The sequence below is a fragment of the Podarcis liolepis genome, assembly GCF_965112155.1.
Source record: "Podarcis liolepis genome assembly, chromosome: 7".
NCBI classification, from domain to species: Eukaryota; Metazoa; Chordata; class Lepidosauria; order Squamata; family Lacertidae; genus Podarcis; species Podarcis liolepis.
Window position 1 is genome coordinate 94,015,809 of NC_139561.1, and position 25,709 is coordinate 94,041,517.

The following is a 25,709-nucleotide window of genomic DNA, read 5'->3' on the forward strand; positions in this document are numbered from 1 at the left end:
GTACAAACTTTTCCAATCCCCCTCCTCTTCCCACACCACCACCCCTCTGGACTTGGTGCCATCGGTAAAAACCGTGAGGGCGGAGGGCAGGGGCAAGGAGGATAAAGCAGTTCGGAGGACATATCTCAGCCCTGTAAGGAAAGATAGACGAGGGTCTCTGGGAGGATTGTGAACAATTTTTCCAAAAACATCAGCAAAAGTTATTTGAGTACAAACGGCTATCATCAAATGCATAAATTCTTCCTGAGAGAAGGGTAGATAGACTGATAATAAGTCCAGTCTGGAGAGAGCCAGGGCTTGATGTCTGCCCCTGGCAACAAGATCCATGACGCTATTGGGTGTCGCATATACATTATGCGGGGGAGTATGAGGCAAATGTAGCCATTCCACAATAGACTGTGCTGGTCCCGGGGGGGGGGGGGGAAGGTACTATTACCGTAGCCAAAGTTCAGTCCTGAGTCACTAGCCTGGTAGCAGCTCACAAGCTGAGACGCGAGGTCTGAAACAGGGAGCCGGGCGGGGTCAGGAACACTCGAAGATCAGAAGCAGGAAGCCGGGCAGGAAACAGGAACACTGGAAGGTCCGAAACAGGGAGCCGGGCGGGAACAGGAACACTGGTAGTACAGGTCTAGGTCCAGGTAAAAGCTGGTTACTCCACAATGACGTTGCTCCCGCAACCTGGGACCGGACTGACTGACCTTTATCTTCTCTAAGGCCAGGGGCGGTCCCGGCCCCCGAAGCCCCGCCTCTCCTGGCCTTAAGGCGAGCACTCTTCCTGGGAGAAACCAGTTCCCTTCGCCTCTCTGCCCTAAGCCTCTGCAGTTCAGGAGAGGCCAAAGGGTTACTGGGCCCCGGGGAAGGCTCACCTGTAGACACTGAGTCCTCAAGCACCTCTGGGGCCAGAATGGTTTCACCTGGTGCCTGCTCCCGAGGATCTGGCACAGGTGCAGGCTCCTCAGAATCTAGGCCTTGCCCCATTTCAGCCGGCCCTGGAGGCGGGGACTCCTGTGCCGGCTGGGATTCCTCCGGTTCACTCTCAGAATTGGAATCCCAGGCCATCACATAGACACAGTCCCAGGCTTCTGGCCAGTGGTGTACAATATGGCCGTTGGAAGGAGTGGGGTGGCAAACACTGCAAGTGATAACTGTGCCATGGAAAGAGAAGGGATCCTGTCCACCATACATCTGCGGAGATGGTTGTTCACGGTTGTTAGAGCCTCTTCCATTGCAGGGGTAACTGTGACCTTGTCTGCTGGATCCTTATGTTCTTTAAGGGCAGAAAATAGTGGAGACAGAGTGGAGGTGGGCAGGTCCAAGTAACTCTTTATCCAATTCAGCTGTCCAAGAAATTGTTGTAAATCCACCAATTTAAGATGATCAGGGAACTGTAGTTGAGGCGCAACTGGAATGGCAGCAGCTGCAGTCAACTTGTGTCCTAAATACATAATAGGCAGGGTCCGCTGAATTTTTTCTTTAGCTACTGTCAGCCCTGCCTTCATCATAGCATGGGTTAAATCCTTGAGAAGCTCGTCAGAGACATGCAGTGCTGAGAGCAAAATATCATCCATGTAATGATAGCAAATGACCACTGGGTGGCGCTTGCGGAACGGCTGAAGTGCCTTGTCCACAAAATATTGGCACAAAGTTGGAGAGTTCCGCATTCCTTGAGGTAAGAAAACCCATTGAAAGCGTTGAGTGGGTTGAGAATTATTTAGGACAGGTAATGTGAAAGCAAACCGTTGTCTGTCCTGTGACGCCAAAGGGATAGAGAAAAAACAATCCTTGAGATCGATGACTGCAAGCTGATGGTCTTGTGGCAACATATTAGGATTTGGAATGCCAGGTTGTAAGGTCCCCATTGGTTGCATTTGCTCATTGACCTTTCGGAGATCCTGAAGGAAGCGCCATTTGCCAGAGGCCTTCTTCTTGATGACAAAAATGGGTGTATTCCACGGGCTGGTAGAAGGTTTGATGTGCCCCAGTTCGAGTTCTGCAATTAGCTGGGCCACCACTGCAAGCTTTTCTTTAGGCAAGGGCCACTGATCTACCCACATGGGGGTGTCAGTCATCCAACAAAGAAAGCGCAGTCTGGGGCATGGCAGGGGCGGCCCTCAGCATAAATTTGTAGAAATGGTAGTATCCGCTGCGGCAAGCAGATCTCGCCCCCAAAGGGAGACAGGGATGTCCAGAACCAGTGGTAAGATGGTCATCTCAAAACCTTGTGAGCCTTGGATCAAAATAGGGTTCCTGCTGCGGCGGGCCGAGGCGGAGCCTCCAACGCCGACAACAGTAGAAGCTGGTTCGGTGGGCCAAGCAGGGGGCCAATCCTTGGAGGCGATCACGGAGCAATCAGGGCTGATATCCAGAACACTGTCAATCGTGCGGCCCCCAAAGGTCATCTGGATCTTTGGTCGCTCCTCCATGACTGAAAAAGTAGCAGCAACGAGAGGGTCATGGTTCTGGGCTGACCCCGGGACGCATATGATTTTTGCTACAGGAGAGCCAGATGGCAGATGCACCGGGCGATCAGAGAATACAGTCACATAGGGGTCATTTTGTTGTAACCCATGTAAAACATCTGGAACAAGGTGGACCCATTGCCGTAAGACCTCTGACAATGGAAAAACAAGGCACTGTGCTGAAGAAGAAAAACCAGCCCCTACTGACACTCGAACTTGTTGCGGCACATAGGGGACTGGCAGGCGTAAGTCCTGAGTTAAAAAGAGGTGCGGTAAAGCCGGAGGTGGGATGACTGGAGAATGCGCTGGATCCCCTATTGTTGAGCCTGGGCCCGGGGTGGGCCCGACTGCCAGTTTCCTGTCGGCTGGTTTCGCTGGTTTTGCTGATTTTGCTGAGGAGCGGCACTGGTTGGCCTAGTGGAAACCCTTCTTGCAAATGGGGCACTTTGTGCTAGGGCGACGTTGCTGTGTGGTTGATCTGCACTGCACATGAAAATGGCCCACTTTGCCACATCCAAAACAGGTTTTATCCTTGGCAGGATTCTGGGACACGGTGGAGGACAAAGCCGTGGCTAGCAGGCGAGCTTTATGTGTCTCAGTCCCCACCGATTGGCAGGCTTTAAGCATATCTGCAATGGCTATATTGGGAGTTGTCATCAAAGGGCGCAGTGCTTGCTTACAGTCCTCATTGGCATTATCAAACGCAAGCTGGCGGACAATCACTTCTTGGGCTGCCACGTCCTGAATTTGCCGCTTAAGGGTGTTATACAAGCGATTGACAAATTGTCCATAAGGCTCTGTAGGGCCCTGTCTGACGCTGCCCCAACGGCCACCGCACTCGTTTTTGTCATCAGGAACCGAGGACAAAGCCTCTTGGGCGGCGGCGGTGGTGGCTGCCCAATACATAGGATCAAGGGCCAACTGTTGGGCAATAGTAAGAAAATTGCCCCCAGCCGTTAACCCATCAAGAACATCAGTTTGGGTCAACATAACGGGCTGGGGGTGCAGCCCCAGCGCCAGCAGCGGCAATCGCAGCTTGGTGAGCAGCCTGCGCAGCGTTGTTGAGATTATTGCAAATACCGTCAATGCGACGTTGACAAGCCCAGTGCCAGGCTTGTACAAACAAAATCATTTGATGAGGCTGCATTACTGTGTGGGCCAACAACTTAATGTCCTCTGGGATTAGATCTTGTTGGATAAGGGTACCGAAAAGTCTCAGGGTATAAGGGGAATGCAAGCCATTGTCCCGGACAGAGGAATACAGTTCCTTTATAAATCTCAAATCGAACAGTTTGTGCCGAGGTGGCCCACCTGCCGGAGTGGCAGGAACAAGGACAGGAAAAAGATTTGGGGTAGCAGAATCAAAAGCCAGCAACGGAGCAGCGGCACGGAGAGATTCTTGAAGAGAAGAAGAAGAGTTTGGATTTGATATCCCGCCTTTCACTCCCCTTCAGGAGTCTCAAAGCGGCTAACAATCTCCTTTCCCTTCCTCCCCCACAACAAACACTCTGTGAGGTGAGTGGGGCTGAGAGACTTCACAGAAGTGTGACTGGCCCAAGGTCACCCAGCAGCTGCATGTGGAGGAGCGGAGACGCGAACCCGGTTACCCAGATTACAGAGGAGTGGTAGTGGGTGGTGTAGAAAGCGAAGGAGGTGGAGGAGGAGGTGGTGGGACAGGAGGAGCTGAAGGAGAGAGATCTGGCGGTTTAGGAGGTACATAAACCGGTGGTTCCGAAGAAGGCAACGTGGGATGCAAAGACGAAGGAAGAGCCGGGAAGATAGGTAAAACAGCCGATGTGGCAGCTAGGAGGATATTTGCAGGAGGTAAGCTCGACATAGCTTTGTAGACTTTACACCAGGCATGCAAAACTTTGACATCAATTTGAGGATGGTTGTGGAAAAAATGTCCTATCTTTTCCCAGTCTTTTAGGTCCCAAGTGCCATCCTGGGGGTACCAGGGGCAGTGAGTGTCCAGAGCCTCTATAAGTGCCTTAAGATCGGCATCCAGAACAACAAGGTTGTTACTGGCCAGGAGAAATTTAAGTTCATAAAAAAATTTCTGCGGTGCAGAAAGAGATTGCCCCATGATAGCGAGAGAAGTGAAAAAGAAAAAAAAGAGAGGGAGCACTCACCAGGATCCACAGAGGATGAGAGGCGCCTGAAACCCTTGCCGGGCGAGGTGAGTGCTGAGAGGTTTGTAGCATCGCGAAGTCCGAAATCAAACACACGGGGCACCAAATGACGAGAACCTGCTCGTCATCAGTAATAATCAGTCTCACGCCAAGATGGATTGAGGGAATCTAGCAGCCTGAGGAGCTGCTGCAGCCCAACATTTATTTTGTACTGTAAAAAAATATTCTCTCTAAGGAAAAAATAGAACATTGTATCAGCCGGCAGATAAAGACAATACCATACATGGGTATCATGCCACCATCAGGCTATGCTACGTGGACCAATCATTGAGATTGCATGAGCTGTTCACGCGCTGTTCATACTCCAAGCAACGCTTCTTGCTTGAACCCTGCAATAAACTTTCGCCCATGCGCTTATGCATAAGCAACCATTTCCCTACAAGCCTGGTCTTATTCAACATCTTTATCAACGACTTGGATGATGGACTCAAGGGCATCCTGATCAAATTTGCAGATGACACCAAACTGGGAGGGGTGGCTAACACCCCAGAGGACAGGATCACACTTCAAAACGACCCTGACAGATTAGAGAACTGGGCCAAAACAAACAAGATGAACTTTAACAGGGAGAAATGTAAAGTATTGCACTTGGGCAAAAAAAAAATGAGAGGCACAAATACAAGATGGGTGACACCTGGCTTGAGAGCAGTACATGTGAAAAGGATCTAGGAGTCTTGGTTGACCACGAACTTGACATGAGCCAACTGTGTGACGCGGCAGCTTAAAAAGCCAATGCAATTCTGGGCTGCATCAATAGGAGTATAGCATCTAGATCAAGGGAAGTAATAGTGCCACTGTATTCTGCTCTGGTCAGACCTCACCTGGAGTACTGTGTCCAGTTCTGGGCACCACAGTTCAAGAAGGACACTGACCAACTGGAACGTGTCCAGAGGAGGGCAACCAAAATGGTCAAAGGCCTGGAAACTATGCCTTATGAGGAACGGCTAAGGGAGCTGGGCATGTTTAGCCTGGAGAAGAGGAGGTTAAGGGTGTTGGGATACTGCCAGGGAGATAAAGTCCATCATGGCCCCCAAGCCGGCTGCCTGACGATCCATCGATCTCCCGTAGTCACACAGTATCAGCTATTAGTGACATGAGCTCCAGAAATAGCCCAACATCTAGAGCCGATGCACACTCTCTATCAGCAGATAATGCACAGCCAAAGTTGCACTCAGGAGAGCATTATTTACAAGTTTTATTCAGCGTTGATCAGAACAAAGAAAACCGTGACTGCCTGCTTCAGTGTCTACGACACAGAGAGAAACGAAAGCAAAGACACAACAGAAACATCCTGTGAAACAGGAAATACGCAGGCTGTGACACAAACATCCTGCTCCCTTTTAAGGTGGAACGGAAATATCCTAACAAAGGACTGATATGATAGCCATGTTCAAATATATAAAAGGATGTCATATAGAGGGGGGAGAAAGGTTGTTTTCTGCTGCTCCAGAGAAGCGGACACGGAGCAATGGATCCAAACTACAAGAAAGAAGATTCCACCTAAACATTAGGAAGAACTTCCTGACAGTAAGAGCTGTTTGACAGTGGAATTTGCTGCCAAGGAGTGTGGTGGAGTCTCCTGCTTTGGAGGTCTTTAAGCAGAGGCTTGACAACCATATGTCAGGAGTGTTCTGATGGTGTTTCCTGCTTGGCAGGGGGTTGGACTCGATGGCCCTTGTGGTCTATTCCAACTCTAGGATTCTATGATTCTATAAGTTCGTTTCTCTTTGAAGGATAATATTTTATGGCGGCCAAGAGGGCCAAAATGGAGCCCGGCACACTTTTGCTGTGCCTGCAAGCTGTCTGTGCCGATCCAAACGTCCTCCTGCCTCTTTGGCCGGTTTAGCAGAGCGAACACAGTGGTCAGAAGCGATTGCAGTGTGTGGGTAATAAATCAGGACACACGCAAGCCGTTCTCTTATCTTCAACAGCCTTTAATCGTGTTGCATAACATCGTAAATTCTACTTCAGACACCCGGCGTCAAAGCACACATCTCTCCTCTCGCAGAGCGGATAAGAATAACACACACAGAGAAAACCACTCCCGTATGTGTATAGCAGCCACGCCTCAAGATGTGATACGTCACTCAGAACTCTTAACCCTGTAAGTTCTGAAACCCTTCACATATTTCTTCTACTCTGAGCCACTTAAAGAGAATTGGATTCCTGCAAGACAACCACTCTTACCTGGATGTCTAAATTGCTATGTCCTCTTGGACACATTCTTTTTTTCTTTTTTATGGTTCCTCTCTTAAAGTAATTATTTGGTTCATTTGTTTAATTGAAATCTTAATTTGAGAAATTGGATTTTATGTTAAACAGCTTATGTGTGTTGGGGATCAGGCTGGAAGGAAGAGGCAGGGCTGGAAAACTGCAGGAAACAGGATCTCTTGGGAAAGAGTTATTCTGTGACCTTGACAAACTGAAAAGGTGCTGCTGGAAAATAGGCTGCTTTGAGAACAAGGGAGAGGGAGATTTTGAATATGGCAGTTCAAAAACAGTTAACACCAGGCCTGTGTTAAATTTGGAGAAGCTATTAGCCCGAATTGATAAAAATCATTAAATGGTGACAAATTTGACCACTGACAAAGAAAACAGAAGCACTAGATGTCTCCATGAAAGGAAGGGAGGAGAAGTCTGAAAAGCTGGAAAAGAAGACAAAAAATGGAAATCAGAACAGGAGACGCTTAGGATTGATGTGGACGGTTTGGGTGGGAGATAGGCAATTGCGGGCGCTTTGGAGGTTCTTGAGATGAGACAGAAAGCCCAGCCTCTGAGACGGAGAGGAGGGAGGAGAGCAGGATTTTAGCAAAGGTTTGAGCGGAGTGGCTGGGAGTGGAAGAGGAATTCATGGAGGAGGCGCCACCCTCCTCACAGCCGGGGGGGTGGCTTTTGGGTAGAAAACCAATGTGAATAAATCCCCCCAGTGCCACCCCCGGCCGGTCTTCCTGTCTCCCTCTCCTTGTGCCCCCACCCTGCCCCAATCAAAGTCCCAGCCAGCAGCTGCCCCCCAGGCCTTCCTCCGCCCATCTTGGGGCCTCAAGGCATGCGGGCAAGATTTGGTGGGGGGCCAGGCTGGGCTCAGAGGTCTGCTTTCCTCTCCTTGCACTGGGAAGCTTGTCTACTAACTAATAGATAAAGGGTTGTTTGGAAGACTAAGCCCTCTCTACCCCCCACCCTGTTTTAAGGAAAACCCGCAGGAGGAGCGGGTAAGGGAGGCAGAACTAGGAAGTCCAGAAGTGACCGAGGCCGAGCAGCCACAGGAACCAGAACCACAACCAAGTGGACCAGCGGCGTCCAACCCAACGACCCCGTCACAGCCGGCAGCCCTGGAACAAGAGCCAGAACCAGGAACCCCTACTGAGACACCCAAGACCACAAGGCATACGTAGGTGACCGGCATATCTCAACGACTACGAACGCTAACCTTCTGGGCGCAACGGGAACGTAGAGGGGAGGGGGGTTATGTACTAAGCTTGGATCCTAGAAGAAAAGGCTAGTAGGATCCTAGAATGCAACAACTGATTGCCCTGCAGGAAAAGACCAATCAGGCTCCAGGAGGGAAGCAGAATTAGCCAATCAGACGAGACTAATTGTGTAAATAATGTATATAACAGCCTGAGGTTTTGGGGGCAATTAAATCACTGCTTTACAAGATTCAATAAAGAGCATGAAATCACTACAGGACTCCTGAGTAGATTTCAGAGAATCTAATGCATCTTTGGTTGGGATTGTCCAGCAAGGAGATTGGAGATGGTTGCCAGTCAAAGGGTAGTTTAAGACACGGGGGGGGGGGGAGAGAGAGCTCCTTGTGAAAGGGGGGGGCAGTTTTGGGAGACATTCCAGAAGAGGAATCCTGGAAGAGGACACTCCAGGCTCATCTAGTCCAACCCCTGCAATTCAGGAACCCCGGTTCTTAGTCCCGCCAGCTCCCTTGTACTGGGCAACTCAGATGCCTGGAGCAGCGCCCCGTTGGAGAGCAGCCTTGGGTCGCCTCTGGAGCTGGCCGGACCTTTTGGACGGCTGTTTCTATCCCCCCTGCCTTCTGCTGGCAGGCCCGGTTGGGAGTTGTAGTCCCAAGCCCATTGAGGGTGCCTGGTCCTGGAGGTGGTTTTCAAGTTGGAACTATGTTTTGACCCTTTGCCAAAAGGGGATGCCACAAAGTGTGTGAGGGGGGGTGTCTTTTCAGTGCCAGGATACAAGGTGCTCTCTTGACCTGGGAGCCCAATCCCTCTCCCCCACCCCTAGAAAAGGGGGTCTTCCCCTCATCCTCTCCTTGCAGGACCCCCTTTTCCTTCCTCTTTGCTCAGAGTTGGAACCAAAACTAAGAATTTGACAAGAATGTATAACTTGCTGTTCAAATGGAATACTCAGGATGAAACGGTGAAATCTGCAATGATTAAATTGGCACAATATGTTGGACATAATATTATGTTTGCTGACTGGGAACAGTTATGGACCACAGGTATGAAGTTTACGGCATGTAATTCCCTAAGAGAGAATATTATGAAAATGATATACAGGTGGTACATGATCCCAGTCAAGCTTGCAAAAATCTATCATTTTCCGATAATAAATGCTGGAAATGTAAAGAAACTGAAGGTACATTCTTTCACCTTTGGTGGACGTGCCCAAGGATTAAGGCTTTCTGGGAAATGATATATAATGAACTGAAAAAGGTATTTAAATATACCTTCCTGAAGAAACCAGAGGCCTTTCTCCTGGGCATTGTCGGCCAATTGGTGCTAAAGAAGGACAGAACTTTTTTTATGTATGCTACAACAGCAGCAAGAATACTCATTGCAAAGTATTGGAAGACGCAAGATCTACCCACACTGGAAGAGTGGCAGATGAAGGTGATGGACTATATGGGATTGGCAGAAATGACTGGCCGAATCCGAGACCAGGGAGAAGAGTCAGGGGAAGAAGATTGGAAGAAATTTAAAGACTATCTACAGAAATATTGTAAAATTAATGAATGTTAGAATGATGTTGGATAGAAATTAAGTGGTTTCCAGCTGTAATGCTTTAAGGAATATGAAAAAAAGGGTTATTAATAGGTAAAAATTTAACGTTATTATTTTTAAGATCAAAGATTAGGATAAATAAAGAGGGTAAGGATTTGCTGAACCAACAGATGGAAGTGGAATACAAAAAAGGGAGGTATGAGGAGGTCCGGGAAACAAGCTAAAGGAAAATAAGTAATGGAAATCTGAGTGTTTTTAACCATTTTTATTTTGTATTTTTCTTATTTTTTTCATTTTTACTGTACTATTTTAACAAAATCTTAATAAATATCTTATTAAAAAAAACAGAAAAAGAATCCACTTAATACAGAACATCAATTAAGAGGCAGAAAACAACAAAGTGTAACAGTTCACCTTTTTCTTTTAGGGTCCAGTGTGCTTTGAAGATGTAGCCTTCCATTTCACAGACGTGGAGTGGGTATTGCTGGATCCTGACCAGAGAGCCCTCCATAAGGAAGTCATGGAGGAGAATCGGGGGATTTCGGACTCTCTCAGTAAGGCTTAATATTATGCCTGCCCCCCTCCAAGATGGCCCCCTTTTGCTCTTGAAGGGCTGGTCTGTCTGCAGGGAACCTTCATGGGGGCAGAAGCAGAGAAAGGGCCTCAGGAAAGCAGCCGTGGCTCTGGTCAGATGCACAGGAGGAGGAGGAGGAGCGCTGACCCAAATTATGATCTATTCCTTCAATGCCTCCTTCACGTCATGACTGCACACGAAAGCTCATACCAAGAACTAACTTAGTTGGTCTTTAAGGTGCTACTGGAAGGAATTTTTTTTATGTATGCTACAGCAGCAGCAAGAATTCTCATTGCAAAGCATTGGAAGACACAAGACCTACCCACCTTGGAAGAATGGCAGATGCAACTAATAGACTACATGGAAATGGCGGAAATGACTGGCAGAATCCGAGACCAGGGAGAAGAGCTGGTGGAAGAAGATTGGAGGAAATGTAAAACTTATTTGCAGAAATATTGTAAAATTTTTGAAAGCTGATGACATTGAAATGAATTGAAGGGGTTCTAGCAACAAGGTAAAATGTAAGATGGGATGGATAATAGATAAACTAATAGGATATGAATTTGCTGAAACAATTTTTAAAAGGGATACAAAAAAGGGAGACGTGAGGAAGTCAGGAAAATAAGTTAACTAAAGATGAGAAATCAAGAAAGAGGGAGTTTTTGTTTTCTTTTACCGTATTTTTCGCCCCATAGGACGCACTTTTCCCCCTCCAAAAATGAAGGGGAAATGTGTGTGCGTCCTATGGGGCGAATGCAGGCTTTCGCTGAAGCCTGGAGAGCGAGAGGCATCGGTGCGCACCGACCCCTCTTGCTCTCCAGGCTTCAGGAAGCTATCGGCAAGCCTTGCAAGCCCGGTGGGAGTTCCTGTGGGCTCACAAGGCTTGCGGGCAGCAGCCTGCAGCCCCCGCGAGTGTCCGCAAGCCTTGCGCGCCCGGCAGGAGGTCCCGCCGGGTGTGCGAGGCTTGGGGCGGCAGCCTGTCGCCCAAAGCACAGGGAGCCCTCCGGAGGGCTCCCCCTGCTTCGGGCAAGTGTCTGCAAGCCTTGCGCGCCCGGCAGGAGGTCCCGCCGGGTGCGCGAGGCTTGAGGCGGCAGCCTGTCACCCCGATGCACGGGGAGCCCTCCGGAGGGTGCCCCGTGCTTCGGGCAGGTGAGCGCAAGGCTTGGGGCGGCAGCCAGGGCTGGGGGGGGGGAATAATTTTTTAAAATTCATTTTCCCCCCAAAAAATGAGGTGCGTCCTATGTGCCGGTGTGCCCTATAGGACGAAAAATACGGTATATGTGTTTTTTCTTTTTCTTTCTTTGTGTTTAATTTCTGTATGTTTGTATTTTGTAATTTTGTAATTTTTTTCTTTTTATTTTTCTAAACTTTTCTATTGATAAAACCTAATAAAATATTATTAAAAAAAAAAAAGATAAGGCTCCAGGCACATTCCCCATTCAGCAGAGTTTCCAGCACGGAAGAGACGAGAGGTTTGGGCTACATTGCTAGGAGTTTTATTATCTAGCTACACAGACAGAAAAATACATCCCCTCTCTGTGAGAGCAGAGAGCAACTGAACAACAAAGGAACAAAGGAACAGGAAACCACTAACATCCCATCCGTCCCCCGTGAGACTTCCAACAGTATGGAATGTGAGGAATGTAAAGAGAGTCTTGTGACTCCAAAGCACTGCTGAGTGGCAAACAGAAATGGCAAGCATTTTCTCCTCACTTACAGGGACATTGGGAAGACAAGCTGGCCTTGTTGTGAGCCAGGTGTCCTAGAGAGACAGTGGGGAAAAGGGAGGTCCCACTCTGAAAGGCCCATGGAATGAAAGGGAGGCTGGGGAGGAGAACAGGTCCTCTCAGGAGTGGCTTCCGAGTGCCATGATGCACTGTGGCAGGGCAGGGACAAATGCAGAGGGGCACTGCCTGCCAATCCAATTCCCCGAAATTCATCACCCATCCTGAGACCCTCAGAAGAAGATTCAGGAGGGGCCTGGGCCCCTGACCAGCTACATGGCTGGATGGTCTTTCCACCATTCCAGAGGCGAGTCCCTCTATCTCGACCAGGGAGGGGTGTTGCTTTACTTGCCAACAAGCAGGACACGCACGCCTGGTGGTTGCCATCAGGCTGCAATAAGCTCAGGGGAAGTGGCAGGTTGGGGCACCTAGGAGAATATCCTACGCTGCACCAAGGATTCCCTGCCCAAGCTGCTTCAGGTTGTGGCAGATGTTCTCCTGGAGACACCTAGCTTGGTTGTCCTAGGGGATTTTAGCATCCATGCCAACACGACCTTACAAGGGGCCGCTCGGGACTTCGTGGAAAGCATGGCCTCCATGGGGCTGTCCCTGAATAAGTCTGGCATAACCCATAGCCACGGACATGCCTTGGACCTGGTGTTTACTTCTATGGATGTTGGTGATATGACACTAAGTAAAAGCGAAACCAAAGAAGTGCCATGGTCAGATCACTTCCTGGTGCAATTGGACTTCTCTGTGACCCTTCCCTCTGCAGGGAGGTGGGACTGATTTGGATGGTCCGCCCCCGCCACTTAATGGATCCAAACAGTTTCCAGAGAGTGGTAGGGGATGCTTTACCCCATGTTGATGGCCTTTCTTTTTTCTTTTTTTTGCATTTTAAAAAAATTTATTAATCTGTTGATGGCCTTTCAGCTGATTCCCTGGTGGCCCGCTGGAATGTGGAGTTAACCAGGGTATTGACTGTTTGGCTCCGAAGCGCCCTCTCCAATTGCATGGAGCCTGGACAGCCCTGTGGTTTTCCATGGATCTGAGGGCAATGAAACAATTGTTGAGACAGCTAGAGCGCTGGTGGTGGATGACCCATTCCGAATCTGACCGGACACAGGTTAGAGCTCTACGTTGAGCCTACCAAGGGGCGATAGCGACGGCGAAGAAGACTTTCTTTGCCGCCTCTATTGCATCTGCAGAAAGAAGAAGAGGAGTTTGGATTTGATATCCCGCCTTTCACTTCCTTTAAGGAGTCTCAAAGCGGCTAACATTCTCCTTTCCCTTCCTCCCCCACAACAAACACTCTGTGAGGTGAGTGGGGCTGAGAGACTTCAGAGAAGTGTGTCTAGCCCAAGGTCACCCATGTTGGAAACTGGCCCCCTCGGGAAAGGCTGGCTCCTCTTCCCAGGCTTGTCGGGGCCTGTTGCCGATAACCTACCCTGGCTGGCATCCTGGCAGACCAGGGAGATCTGAATAGGCGACACCTCCCTGATGAAAGGTGCACACCCCCTTCCCCCTTGCATAGCAGCAGGAGAAAGAAAACAGTCAGAAAGTGGTCTATTTCATCTCAATTTTATTCCTGACTGTACACTGTACAAAAACATGTCTGCTCACTCAGAATCCTCCGAGCAACTGAGAAAGTCCTCCTGGACACAAACAACAGGAAGATCTCATATTACACAGAGTACATAACCCTGAGAATCGCCTGGAACATCCTGTCCCACGCTTAGACCCATCATGTGATGTAAACATCGAACTGCTTGTTCGCAGCTGCGTAGTACTCATGTCATAACAACCCAGCAGCTGCATGTGGAGGAGCGGAAACGCGAACCCGGTTCCCCAGATTACGAGACTACCGCTCTTAACCACTACACCACACTGCCTCTCAAACAGCAGCGGGCTAGGGACAAAGGTGAGAGCTGTTTCCTAGTTCTTCTGGATCTCTCAGCGGCTTTTGACACCATTGACCATAACATCCTTCTGGACCGTCTTGAGGGGCTGGGAGCTGGGGGCACTGTCACACAGTGGTTCCGCTCCTTCCTCCTGGGCCGTGTTCAGAAAGTGGTGGGGGGGGATGAGTGTTCAGACCCCTGGGCTCTCACTTGTGAGGTGCCTCAGGTTTCTGTCCTCTCCCCCATGCTTTTCAACATTTACATGCAGCCGCTGGGAGAGATCATCAGGAGGCTTGGGCTGGGTGTTCATCAGTATGCGGATGATACCCAGCTCTACCTCTCTTTCAAATCATAACCAGTGAAGGTCCTGTGTGAGTGTCTGGAGGCGGTTGGAGGATGGATGGCGGCTAACAGATTGAGATTGAATCCTGACAAGACAGAAGTACTGTTTTGCGGGGACAGGAGGCGGGCCGGTGTGGAGGACTCCCTGGTCCTAAATGGGGCAACTGTGCCCCTGAAGGACCGGGTGCGCAGCCTGGGAGTCATTTTGGACTCACAGCTGTCCATGGAGGCACAGGTCAAATCTGTGTCCAGGGCAGCTGTTTACCAGGATGAGACCCTATCTGCCTGCAGACTGCCTCGCCAGAGTGGTGCATGCTCTGGTTATCTCCTGCTTGGACTACTGCAATGTGCTCTATGTGGGACTACCTTTGAAGGTGACCCGGAAACTACAACTAATCCAGAATGTGGCAGCCAGACTGGTGACTGGGAGCAGCCACCGAGACCATATAACACCAGTCTTGAAAGGCCTACATTGGCTCCCAGGACGTTTCCGAGCACAATTCAGTGTTGGTGCTGACCTTGAAAGCCCTAAATGGCCTCAGCCCAGTGTTCCTGAAGGAGCGTCTCCACCCCCATCATTCTGCCCGGACACAGGTCCAGTGCCGAGGGCCTTCTGGCTGAGGGCCTTCTCAGTGGTAGAACACCCTCCCAGCAGATGTCAAAGAGAATAACAACTACCAGACTTTTAGAAGACATCTCAAGGCAGCCCTGTTTAGGGAAGCTTTAAATATTTGATGTATTATAGTATTTTAATATTTTTTTGGAAGCCGCCCAGAGTGGCTGGGGAGGCCCAGCCAGATGGGCGGGGGTATAAATAATAAATTATTATTATTATTACACCCAAAGACACCCCATGTGGTTTAGCGGACGGACTAAGAGCCCTGGAGCTGGAGGAGGGAGACCTGGGCCCAGTTCCCCCCATGGCTATGAGCTTTGGAGGGAGGTGGGGAAGATGGGGAGTGAGAGGAGCTGGTTCTGGATGGAAACATCCACTCTGAGGAAAAGATCACCAGCTAGAGAAAGGAGTCTCTGAGCTTAGTGGGAAGGACAGTGTGTGGTGTCCTGGGAGAGTAAATCAGGCCAGGAATGAACTGGGAGGCTGAGCCAGGAGGAGGAGGAGCTGGAAAGAGACCGGCTGCTGAGCTCTCATCCCAGTCAGGAGGGGAGAGATCCTTCTAGAAAGAGAAGACTCCCAAACCAGAGATCCCTTGGGTCTTTGGCTAGGAGTACCTCGGGAGTAGGGTAACTGGCAGAAAGTGCCACCTTGTTAAGAGCCATAGTATTAATCATAGAATCATAGAGTTGGAAGAGACCACAAGGGCCATCGAGTCCAACCCCAACTGAGAAACAACTGAGAAAACCTTGAAGGGAAATAACATTGTAAACTGAAATATTCTAAGTTTTACCCACTCATGTCATAAACTTCCTTGTTAAATAAAATTGTTAATGTTTATTTGAACAAATCTTGCCTGAGACTCCCAATTAGTAAGTTTTACTTCACGCGAAGGACAGATCGTGAAGCTGGGGCTCCAATACTTTGGCCACCTCATGAGAAGAGAAGACTCCCTGGAAAAGACCCTGATATTGGGAAAGATGGAGGGCACAAGGAGAAGGGGACAACAGAGGACGAGATGGTGGGACAGTGTTCTCGAAGCTACCAGCATGAGTTTGACCAAACTGTGGGAGGCAGTGGAAGACAGGAGGGCCTGGCATGCTCTGGTCCAGGGGGTCACGAAGAGGCGGACACGACTAAATGACTAAATGGCGACGACCTCACGCGAGTCCCCCACAAGATAATCTGAGGTAGTTGGAGGGAATTTGTGGAAATTGTGTTCTGTGAGATGGGTGCACTATATTTAGGAGAGAGAACGGGTCCAAGGGTGCCGGGGGGGGGGAGAGCCCTTGCGTCATCGCATATTAATTGGGGGCAGAGGTGGGATAGGAAGTTAAAACCCACACAGATCCTATTTAGTTTTGAGCGGACTGGCAGACTTAAACATTCATTAGGAAAACTGGATGCTGCACTTACGCCTACAGATATGTGGAATTTTGAGTGAAATATACTCAGATCTCAGAGAGGATGAAACCTCTGATTCCCTCACATTTAAGGAGAGAGTGAAAGTGCGCTTTGGACTGACTGCAGAACAAAGCCAAAAAGCCTTTTGTGAAATTAAAAGGAAACCAGGAGAGACTTAGGCCCAACTGGGTAGCCGAACTGACAAAGCTCTGGACAGATGGGAGGAAAGTTAGATGAGCTCAAACAGCTGATCAGTTTAGAACAATGTTTCCAAGAGGTTCCTGCTCATTTAGGCTGAAAACAGTAACTGAAGTCTCTACCTTGGGAGATGAAATCAAAGGAGACTTAGGGGGAGCAGTAATACTCAGTCCATTCCAGAAAAAGTAATAATTGGAAACCCAGGGAGGAAGTGGGGTCTCAAAACGACAACCCTGAAGGGCGGGCCCTGTCACGGCTAAAATGGCCGCTGTTTCTTTAATGCGAATAAAGCTGGGTCAGCATGACTCAGCGGTCTGCACCAAGTTGTATATATAAGTGAGAAATGTTAGTTTGGGCTGTGGCTGGTGTTTGGGTTGGGTTGGTTGGTGCTGCTGTGTATAGTTATTCAGTCGTGTTTTGCACAAGGACTTTTAAGAATAAAACTCTGCAAGGATATTCTCGTGGACTCTTTTTGTGCCGACAAGGAGACTGAGGAGACAAAGGGAGGTCAGAACCCTTTCCTTCTTTTTTTTGCTTTTTACAAACACTGACAGGTTATGGGCCCAGTGTTTCTGAGCATGTGCAGAGTGCAAAACGACTGGCGGCATCTCAGCAGGGAGCTGGTGAGTCCTGGTGGTGTACGGAGCCAGTGGCTGTGCGTTGGAGCAGTTGGTGGCAAGCTGTAACTGTCTGCAGCGACGCTGGACTGGCTAGGATCTGAGGATCAGGAAAGCACTCAGCGTTGGCTACTGGAACAGTTTGAACTGCTAGAGGACCACAGTAGGCGACTCAGAGAGTGGCTACACCAGTTGCAGAGCCAGGCGGGACCTGAGGGTCAACAGAGGCAGCAGCTAGAAGCCGGTGAGTGCCAGCCAGGACCATCCAGTTGGACTCTAAAGAGAGTCAGGAGAGATTGCTGGAGACCCCACAGAAGGGGCTCAGCAAGCACCAGCAGAGATGACAGATTTCCAGTCTTCCCAAGTTGTAAATATTGGGGGAGGCATCCCTTTTGAACTTCTCTCAGAGAGCAACTGGCTGAGTTGTTCAATTAAAATGCAGCAGTTGTTAAGGAGATAGACTATGGGACTGTGTTGAAACTGAGGTTTTGAGACGGGACTCTGCTGAGAAAAAACGGCTAGATGAAAGGGCCCGTGCCCAAATGATGCTGTGTTTGAGCAACTCTCAGTTATTGCATGTAGCAAATGCCAGCACAGCGTTTGAGTGCTGGAATTTATTAAGGGCAATGCATGTCAGAGAAACTGCTGGAACTATCATTTCTCTGACCAGAAGGCTGTTCAGGACTGTTATGAAAGAAGGTGAGAGTTTGGCAACTCATCTTCAAACGCTAAAATCTCTGTTTCTTCAACTACAGCAGAGAGGTAAGCATTATGATGAGACTGACCAAACATACATTATCCTTTCAAGTTTGCCTGAAAGCTGGTTGCCTGTGATTAACAGCATGGAGAGTATGCATCCCCGAGATCTGACCCTTGAGTATGTGGTTGGCAGATTGACCGAAGAAGCAGAAAGAAGGTCAGATAAACAGGCTGAACTCCAAGAGCGGAGGAGTTACAGTCGAGGGGGGCAGCAGCAGAATCTGCCAATGGAGCAACGTCAAGGTTTGGACTTGGCCATGGCGGTGAGGAGGTGCTATAGATGCAACCAACCCGGGCATCTCCAACGTCAATGCAGGGCAAGACTTCCAGGAGACGACGTGGAGCAGAGACAGCAATCGACGCAGAAACATAAGCAGAAGGGGTTCTCTTCAGGGAAGAAGAACACTCGTTCTGCTCAGTTTGTGTCTGCATTTTCTCGAGAGGAGAGAAAGATACCTCGAGGATCATGGTTGCTGGACTCTGGCAGCAGCAGGATTATCTGCAATAGTCGGGAGGACTTTAAGACCCTGGAGAAGCCAGCTGATGGAAAAGACTCAATCTATCTTGCTGATGGTCGTAGAAGCAAGATTGATGGCCAGGGAACATGTTTCCTGCAGTGCTTGAACACTACCAGAGACTCTGTTTGTCAGCAGTTTGGACTATTGTTTACTGTCTGTAAGCTGTTTGATTAATGCAGGGTATAGTGTTAAGTTCACGCAGGATGGCTGTCTGATAAAGAATGGAACTCAGGTATGTGGCCATGCAAAGATGGAAAATGGGTTATATATAATGCAGGACAAGCCTGTTAAAGCAGCCCAGGTGGTTCAGGATAATTTGCCAGTTCATAAGGGGTGTGTACATGAACTGCACAGAAAACTGGGTCACGCCAATTTCCGTGTGCTTTCAGAGATGCAAAAGGTGTGCAAGAACCGAAAAGTAAATAGCTGTAACTGTTTCCTAGATTGCAATGTATGTAAAATGGCCAAATCTAATAAGAAGCCTGTGGCTTCTAAAAGTGACAGAGTATCTAAAGAGGTTTTAGAACTTGTCCATTGTGACGTGATAGGCCCTTTTCCACAGAAGACTGAAGGGGGCGCCAGATATGCTTTTCTGGTAATAGATGATAAATCACGTTTTAGTTGGTTGTTTTTGTTGAAGCAGAAATCTGAGTGTTTCCCCACATTCAGAGAATGGGTTGCCCAAGCTGAAAAGCTCTTCGCTCGCCCTGTTGTGCAGTTGCAAACAGATAGGGGCGGAGAATTTCTGAACAAACAATTTGGGACATGGTTGCGACGTAAGGGGATCACTCACCGTTTGACTAACCCTTATAGCTCTGCTGAAAATGGTCTGTGTGAAAGACGTGGGGCTGTAATACAGTCAGTAAAGGACTGCCTGCTAGTGGATGCAGGATTGGGCCACAACCATAGGCTGTGGGGTGAGGTTTTTCTGACAGCGAACTTTTTGATTAACAGAACCTGGTCTAGCTCTATAAAAGATATTCCTTATTGTGTATTGTTTGGGAAAGAACCAGAGTGGACAATGCTCCATAACTGGGGTGCTTGGGCACATGTAAATATCCCCAAAGCTCAGCGCCAGAAAGGGGGTGCTAGAGCGCAGAAACTGCGGTTTGTGGGATATCAGTCCTATGGCAAAGGGTGGTGTTTCAATCTACGCCCAGGACACGTGGTTCTGTCACGAAGTGCAGACTTTGCTGACCAGGACAGATGGACTGCGATCCATGCCAACCCTGACCGCCTACTGCCCCTGCAAGTAAGAGAAGAGGCTTCTTCTCAGCCATTGGCAACACAGGAGCAGGATGAGGAGGAGGCACATATTTCCCCAAAAGACATGGCAATAGATAATACTTCTCTAGAGGGAGAGGAAGAAGAGCCAGAGATAAGGGGGGAAGAAGAAGTAGTTGTGCCTAGGCGCTCCCAGCGTTCAAACAAGGGTGTACCTCCTCAGCGTTTGACCCTAGGAGGAGTGAGAGTATGCAATGTGAGTTGTGTGGAACCACAGAGTTATAATGAAGTCTTAGACTTACCCCCTGGGGAACATGCTTTGTGGGAACAAGCTATGAAAGCAGAAATGGACTCTTTTAAATGTAACAAAGTGTTTGAAGTCATAATGCCACCACCTGGTGGCAGAGTGGTGTCATGCAAGTGGGTTTACAAAAGGAAAACCCTTGCATCTGGGGAACCACGTTTTCGAGCCAGATTGGTAGCCAGAGGGTTCACTCAGATTAAAGGGGAGAGTTATGATGAAGTGTTTTCTCCCACTGTAAAGAGTGAAACTTTTCATTTAATGCTTTCCATTGCTGCTGTAAGACAACTAGCAGTGCACCATTTTGATCTTGATGCTGCATATCTGCATGCAAATTTAGACCACGAAGTGTTAATGAGACAACCCCCCTGGGTTTGAAGGGGGAAACGGTGCAGTCTGGCATTTGAAAAAGGCTGTTTACGGTCTCAAACAAAGTGGAAAGTGTTGGAACCAGTGTTTAAATGAAGCCCTTGTAAAACTTGGTTTTAAAAGGAGTGGCTGATCCATGCCTGTACACCAAGGGGTCAGGCAACAAATATCTAATGCTCTTAGTCTTTGTTGATGATTTGCTTGTGGCAGGGAGTTCCACAGATGAGATCCAGAAGCTCACAAGTCAACTGGAAAAGAGGTTTAAGCTTAAAGCCTTAGGGCCTGTAAGCAATTACTTGGGAGTAGAAGTAAGGCAGGAAGCAGATGGAAGCTTCCTATTGAGCCAGAAAGAGAAAATTCTTCATTTAATAGAACAATTTGGCATGGAAAACTGCAAGCCAGTTCAGACTCCCATGACACCAGATTTCCCAAAGACACTGTGTGATGATGAATTTGATCAGCCTGAGTTGTATCACTCAAAAATAGGATCACTGTTGTATTTAAGCCAGTGGTCAAGGCCAGACATTGCATGTGCTACAAATGTTCTGAGCCAACGTGTATCTAAACCTAGTACTGCTGATTGGTGTGCTTTGAAAAGGCTTATCAGATATCTAAAGGGGACATTAAATGTATGTTTAAAGATATCTAGTACACAAGATGAAAAACTAGAAGTATTTGTTGATGCGGACTGGGGAAGCTGTGTAGCTACCAGAAAATCTACAAGTGGAATGGTTATGATGTTTGCCAATTCCCTAATTGGATGGAGGTCAAAGAAACAAGGATTTGTTGCGACCTCATCATGTGAGGCAGAATATGGGAGCCTGTTGCTAGCATGCAATGAAATCATGTGGTTTATACAGATACTAAAAGATCTAGATTGTAAAGTAGACTTGCCTATCCAAGTGTATGAAGATAGCCAATCGTGCTCGGAAATAATGAAATCCGCATCAAAACATATTGCTATCCGTCATGCGAATGTGAGAGATTGTGTACAGAATGGGGTAATCAAACTGGAGTATTGTCGATCACAAGATAATATTGCTGATTTGTTTACCAAGCCTTTGCCAGTAACATGCCATAATGAATTGATGACAAAACTGGGTTTATGTATATAATGCATGTATGTATTGTTTCTGTTGGGGTTTTTCGCATTTAAGAAACAGAAGGGGTGTCACGGCTAAAATGGCCGCTGTTTCTTTAATGCGAATAAAGCTGGGTCAGCATGACTCAGCGGTCTGCACCAAGTTGTATATATAAGTGAGAAATGTTAGTTTGTTGCTGAGGCTGGTGTTTGGGTTGGTTGGTTAGTACTGGTGTGTATAGGTATTCAGTCGTGTTTTGCACAAAGACTTTTAAGAATAAAACTCTACAAGGATATTCTCGTGGACTCTTTTTGTGCCGACAAGGAGACTGAGGAGACAAAGGGAGGTCAGAAACCTTTCCTTCTTTTTTTTGCTTTTTACAAACACTGACAAAGGAGACTCAGGGGGAGCAGTAATACTCTGTCCCTTCCAGAAAAAGTAATAATTGGAAACCCAGGGAGGAAGTGGGGTCTCAAAACGACAACCCTGAAGGGCGGGCCCAAGGGTGCCGGGGGGAAAGAGCCGTGATACAAAGTTAAAACCCACACAGAAACGTACCCAGAGACACAGAACAACCAGTTTAATAAAGGAGTGAAGTTCTTTGACTAAAAAGAGAAAAAATTCCTGTCAGAAAATGACCAGCAAGCGCCAAGCAGAGAGACTCAGGATGACCCAGCTGCTGCATCTGAGGAGAATCCTAATATATTGAATTAGAGATGATGAGGCTAAGATTGGAATTGTCTAAGGTTGAAGCAGAGAAAGAAAGAGAAGAGGCCAGAATGGCAGCTGCCCTTCATCTAGCAGAGATACAGGCAGAGAGAGAGAGAGAGAGAGAGAGAGAGAGAGAGAGAGAGAGAGAGATGAGCCCAAGAAGAAAGAGACAGGGAGGCCAAGATGGCCCATGAAAAAGAGATGCTTCCTTTAAAAATGGAGGAGATTCAGGCGAGGGCAGAACTGCCGCAAGCAATGTTGGGGGTGATTTTACCTCAGCAAATATAAAGTATGTACAGTGGTTCCTCAGGTTACAGACGCTTCAGGTTACAGACTCCACTAACCCAGAAATAGTACCTCGGGTTAAGAACTTTGCTTCAGGATGAGAACAGAAATCATGTTCCGGTGGCAGCAGGAGGCCCCAGAACAGTTTCAGGTTACAAATGGACCTCCTGAGCGAATTAAGTACTTAACCCGAGGTACCACTGTAAAAGCTGATGGTGTGCAGGCCTAATGGTCAAAGCTTCAAAATGCCAGTTTTCAAAATGAGGCAAGTCAAATATTTGGGTCCCAAGGGGTGGAAATATTTATCCTGATTGGAGCAAGGCAAAGGTCCTTCAAGAGGGGCCTGGACCCTCCACAGAAAGAGAAAGAAGAGCTTTTCTGGGGGGAGTGGGATATTGTCCTCCATTTATTCCTCCTTTTAGCCCCCATGCTGCTCCTTGACATGACTGGGAGAAGAAAGACCAGCCAGACAAGAGCATTTGGAGGGACCAGTGCCAGGCAGCGTTGGGACATTGAAAAACAGCCCTAGATCCGGGGTCAGCAAGCTTTTCCAGCCGGGGGCCGGTCCACCGTCCCTCAGACCATGTGGGGGGCCGGACTATATTTTTTGGAGGGAATGAACCAATTCCTATGCCCCACAAATAACCCAGAGATGCATTTTAAGTAACAGGACACATTTTACTCATGTAAAAACACGCTGATTCCCGGGGGCCGGATTGAGAAGGCGATTGGGCCGCATCCGGGCCTTAGGTTGCCTCCCCTGGCCTAGATGGACCTTGGGGTCCCTTCCAACTTTAGGATTCTGCTCTTCATTTTGCAAGGCGGACAAGGAGCAAGAGCAACCTGCCGTCACAGAAGGAAGAGGACGGAGTCTTCATCTCCTTGGTTGCCCTTCTCTGGGAGGGTGGGCAGATTTTGAGGAGCAAAAACGAGGACGCGATGATGACTCTCACTTTCAATACTCCTACTATATGTAGGCTAGAGAAGCTGCGAGATGTTTTGCTGAGGGGGGGGGGCAGGAGAAGAGAAGAGGAACGCAAGTCTTCCACCCCCAGTTATGTCTCCTCCAGAACGTCTGGCCAGAGACATTTTGACCAAAAAATCCACCTGGACAGAAATTTTCCCCCTGAGAAAGAGGACGTGTCCTGGGAAAAGAGGACACATGGCAACCCTTCTTCTCTGGCGTCCCTCGTAGCCGAGTAAGATTGTCTCCCCTAAACACGGTTTCAACCATGAGGCCCTCAGTGACCGTGGGGGCCAATTCTGGATCCAGGCGTCCTTCCTTGCCTGGTTGAAGGAGCTGTGAAGACACGCTGATTCCAGAGGATGAGGAGCGTCAAGCACACCGTTTAATCCACACGCGTCTGGCAACCCAAGTCTAAGCCAAATTCTAAGACTTACTGAATGCAGGAATTTTGGGGGTATAAGAATGGCAGCATGTTCAGAACACACAATGTCACCCGAGGGGAATAAAAGGCTTCCCAGGAAAACCCCCTTGGCTGCTCCTGTGTTGCTTCCAAGGCGACTTCACCAAGAACATACATTTATGGCTGAAATACAGACACAAAGCAGCAGATGGGACAACGCAGAATGGCCCCCCCAGCCATGTCTGGCAATGTCTCCCCCCTCCAGCTGCCCCTTCAGCCCCCCCCGGGACCCCCTCTTGCTGGAACAGGGCTCTCTGCGCCGCAGCCGCCCATCTGGCCCCAAGAGAGACTCGCCCCCCAGGAAAAGAGACACCCCCGGACCCCCCCAAGACCCCCCTCTCCCCCGCCCAGACGCCCCCTCGCAGCCCCGGAGCCACAGGCAGAGAGACGGGCTCCTCCTCCCGGACACGGGTTTCCCCTTCACACGCACACGCGCCCAGTCCCGGGTTCTGGGTCCAGCTGCCTCCCTGCCCCCCCCCAAGGGGCAGCTCTGCGCCTGCGCGACGCCCGGGCTCCTCCGCAGGGAGAGAGAAGGGTTAAGGGGCGCCGAGCTGGCTTCCTAGAGAGGACAGGAAAGGAAGGCGGGCCGCTTCTCCTCCCCCTCCTCCCCTCTGACGTCCCTTCCGGCCTCGCCTTCGCCTGCCGGGCTCTGGTGGGTCTCCTCTCGGGGGAAGCCTGGGGAACTCCCTGCCCCGGGAGGCGGGAAGGGGAGGGAAGAGAGGCTGGGGGGTCCGGGAGGGAGCCAGAGGGACCTCAGGCCCTGGCCAGGGAGGTGGGCCTGGAAGAGAGTGAGGAGGGAGAAGGACATTAAGAGGGACATGATTGTGAGGGAGAAGGATATTAAGAGGGACATTATTATGAGGGAGAAGGATATTAAGAGGGACATTATTGTGAGGGAGAAGGATATTAAGAGGGACATTATTATGAGGGAGAAGGATATTAAGAGGGACATTATTGTGAGGGAGAAGGATATTAAGAGGGACATTATTATGAGGGAGAAGGATATTAAGAGGGACATGATTGTGAGGGAGAAGGATATTAAGAGGGACATGATTGTGAGGGAGAAGGATATTAAGAGGGACATTATTGTGAGGGAGAAGGATATTAAGAGGGACATGATTGTGAGGGAGAAGGATATTAAGAGGGACATTATTATGAGGGAGAAGGACATTAAGAGGGACATGATTGTGAGGGAGAAGGATATTAAGAGGGACATTATTGTGAGGGAGAAGGATATTAAGAGGGACATTATTATGAGGGAGAAGGATATTAAGAGGGACATAATTATGAGGGAGAAGCATATTAAGAGGGACATTATTATGAGGGAGAAGGATATTAAGAGGGAAATAATTATGAGGGAGAAGGATATTAAGAGGGACATTATTATGAGGGAGAAGGATATTAAGAGGGACATTATTATGAGGGAGAAGAATATTAAGAGGGACATTATTGTGAGGGAGAAGGATATTAAGAGGGACATGATTGTGAGGGAGAAGGATATTAAGAGGGACATGATTGTGAGGGAGAAGGATATTAAGAGGGACATTATTATGAGGGAGAAGGATATTAAGAGGGACATTATTATGAGGGAGAAGGATATTAAGAGGGACATTATTATGAGGGAGAAGGATATTAAGAGGGACATAATTATGAGGGAGAAGCATATTAAGAGGGACATAATTATGAGGGAGAAGGATATTAAGAGGGAAATAATTATGAGGGAGAAGGATATTAAGAGGGACATTATTATGAGGGAGAAGGATATTAAGAGGGACATTATTATGAGGGAGAAGGATATTAAGAGGGACATTATTATGAGGGAGAAGGATATTAAGAGGGACATTATTATGAGGGAGAAGGATATTAAGAGGGAAATAATTGTGAGGGAGAAGGATATTAAGAGGGACATTATTATGAGGGAGAAGCATATTAAGAGGGATATTATTATGAGGGAGAAGGATATTAAGAGGGACATTATTATGAGGGAGAAGTATATTAAGAGGGTCATTATTATGAGGGAGAAGGATATTAAGAGGGACATT

The 25,709-nt window shown here is 48.5% G+C and overlaps 2 protein-coding genes and 1 long non-coding RNA gene across 3 annotated transcripts in view; 2 read left to right on the forward strand and 1 right to left on the reverse strand.

The window, feature by feature from the left end:
• The window catches only part of LOC310712942, a 95,443-nt gene extending 80,120 nt beyond the window's left edge, over positions 1-15,323 (reverse strand). The window contains exon 1 of the long non-coding RNA XR_014529024.1: positions 15,010-15,323. This is a non-coding gene — a long non-coding RNA (uncharacterized lncRNA). The remainder of the gene's footprint in view (positions 1-15,009) is intronic.
• LOC310712911 (zinc finger and SCAN domain-containing protein 31-like) overlaps positions 1-25,709 on the forward strand; it is a 113,701-nt gene that overhangs the window by 86,003 nt on the left and 1,989 nt on the right. The gene's annotated exons all lie outside the window — the stretch shown is intronic.
• LOC310712801 (uncharacterized protein) overlaps positions 24,287-25,709 on the forward strand; it is a 46,286-nt gene continuing 44,863 nt past the window's right edge. The window contains exon 1 of the mRNA XM_083516170.1: positions 24,287-24,319. The gene's annotated coding sequence lies outside the window, so the exon portion shown is untranslated. The remainder of the gene's footprint in view (positions 24,320-25,709) is intronic.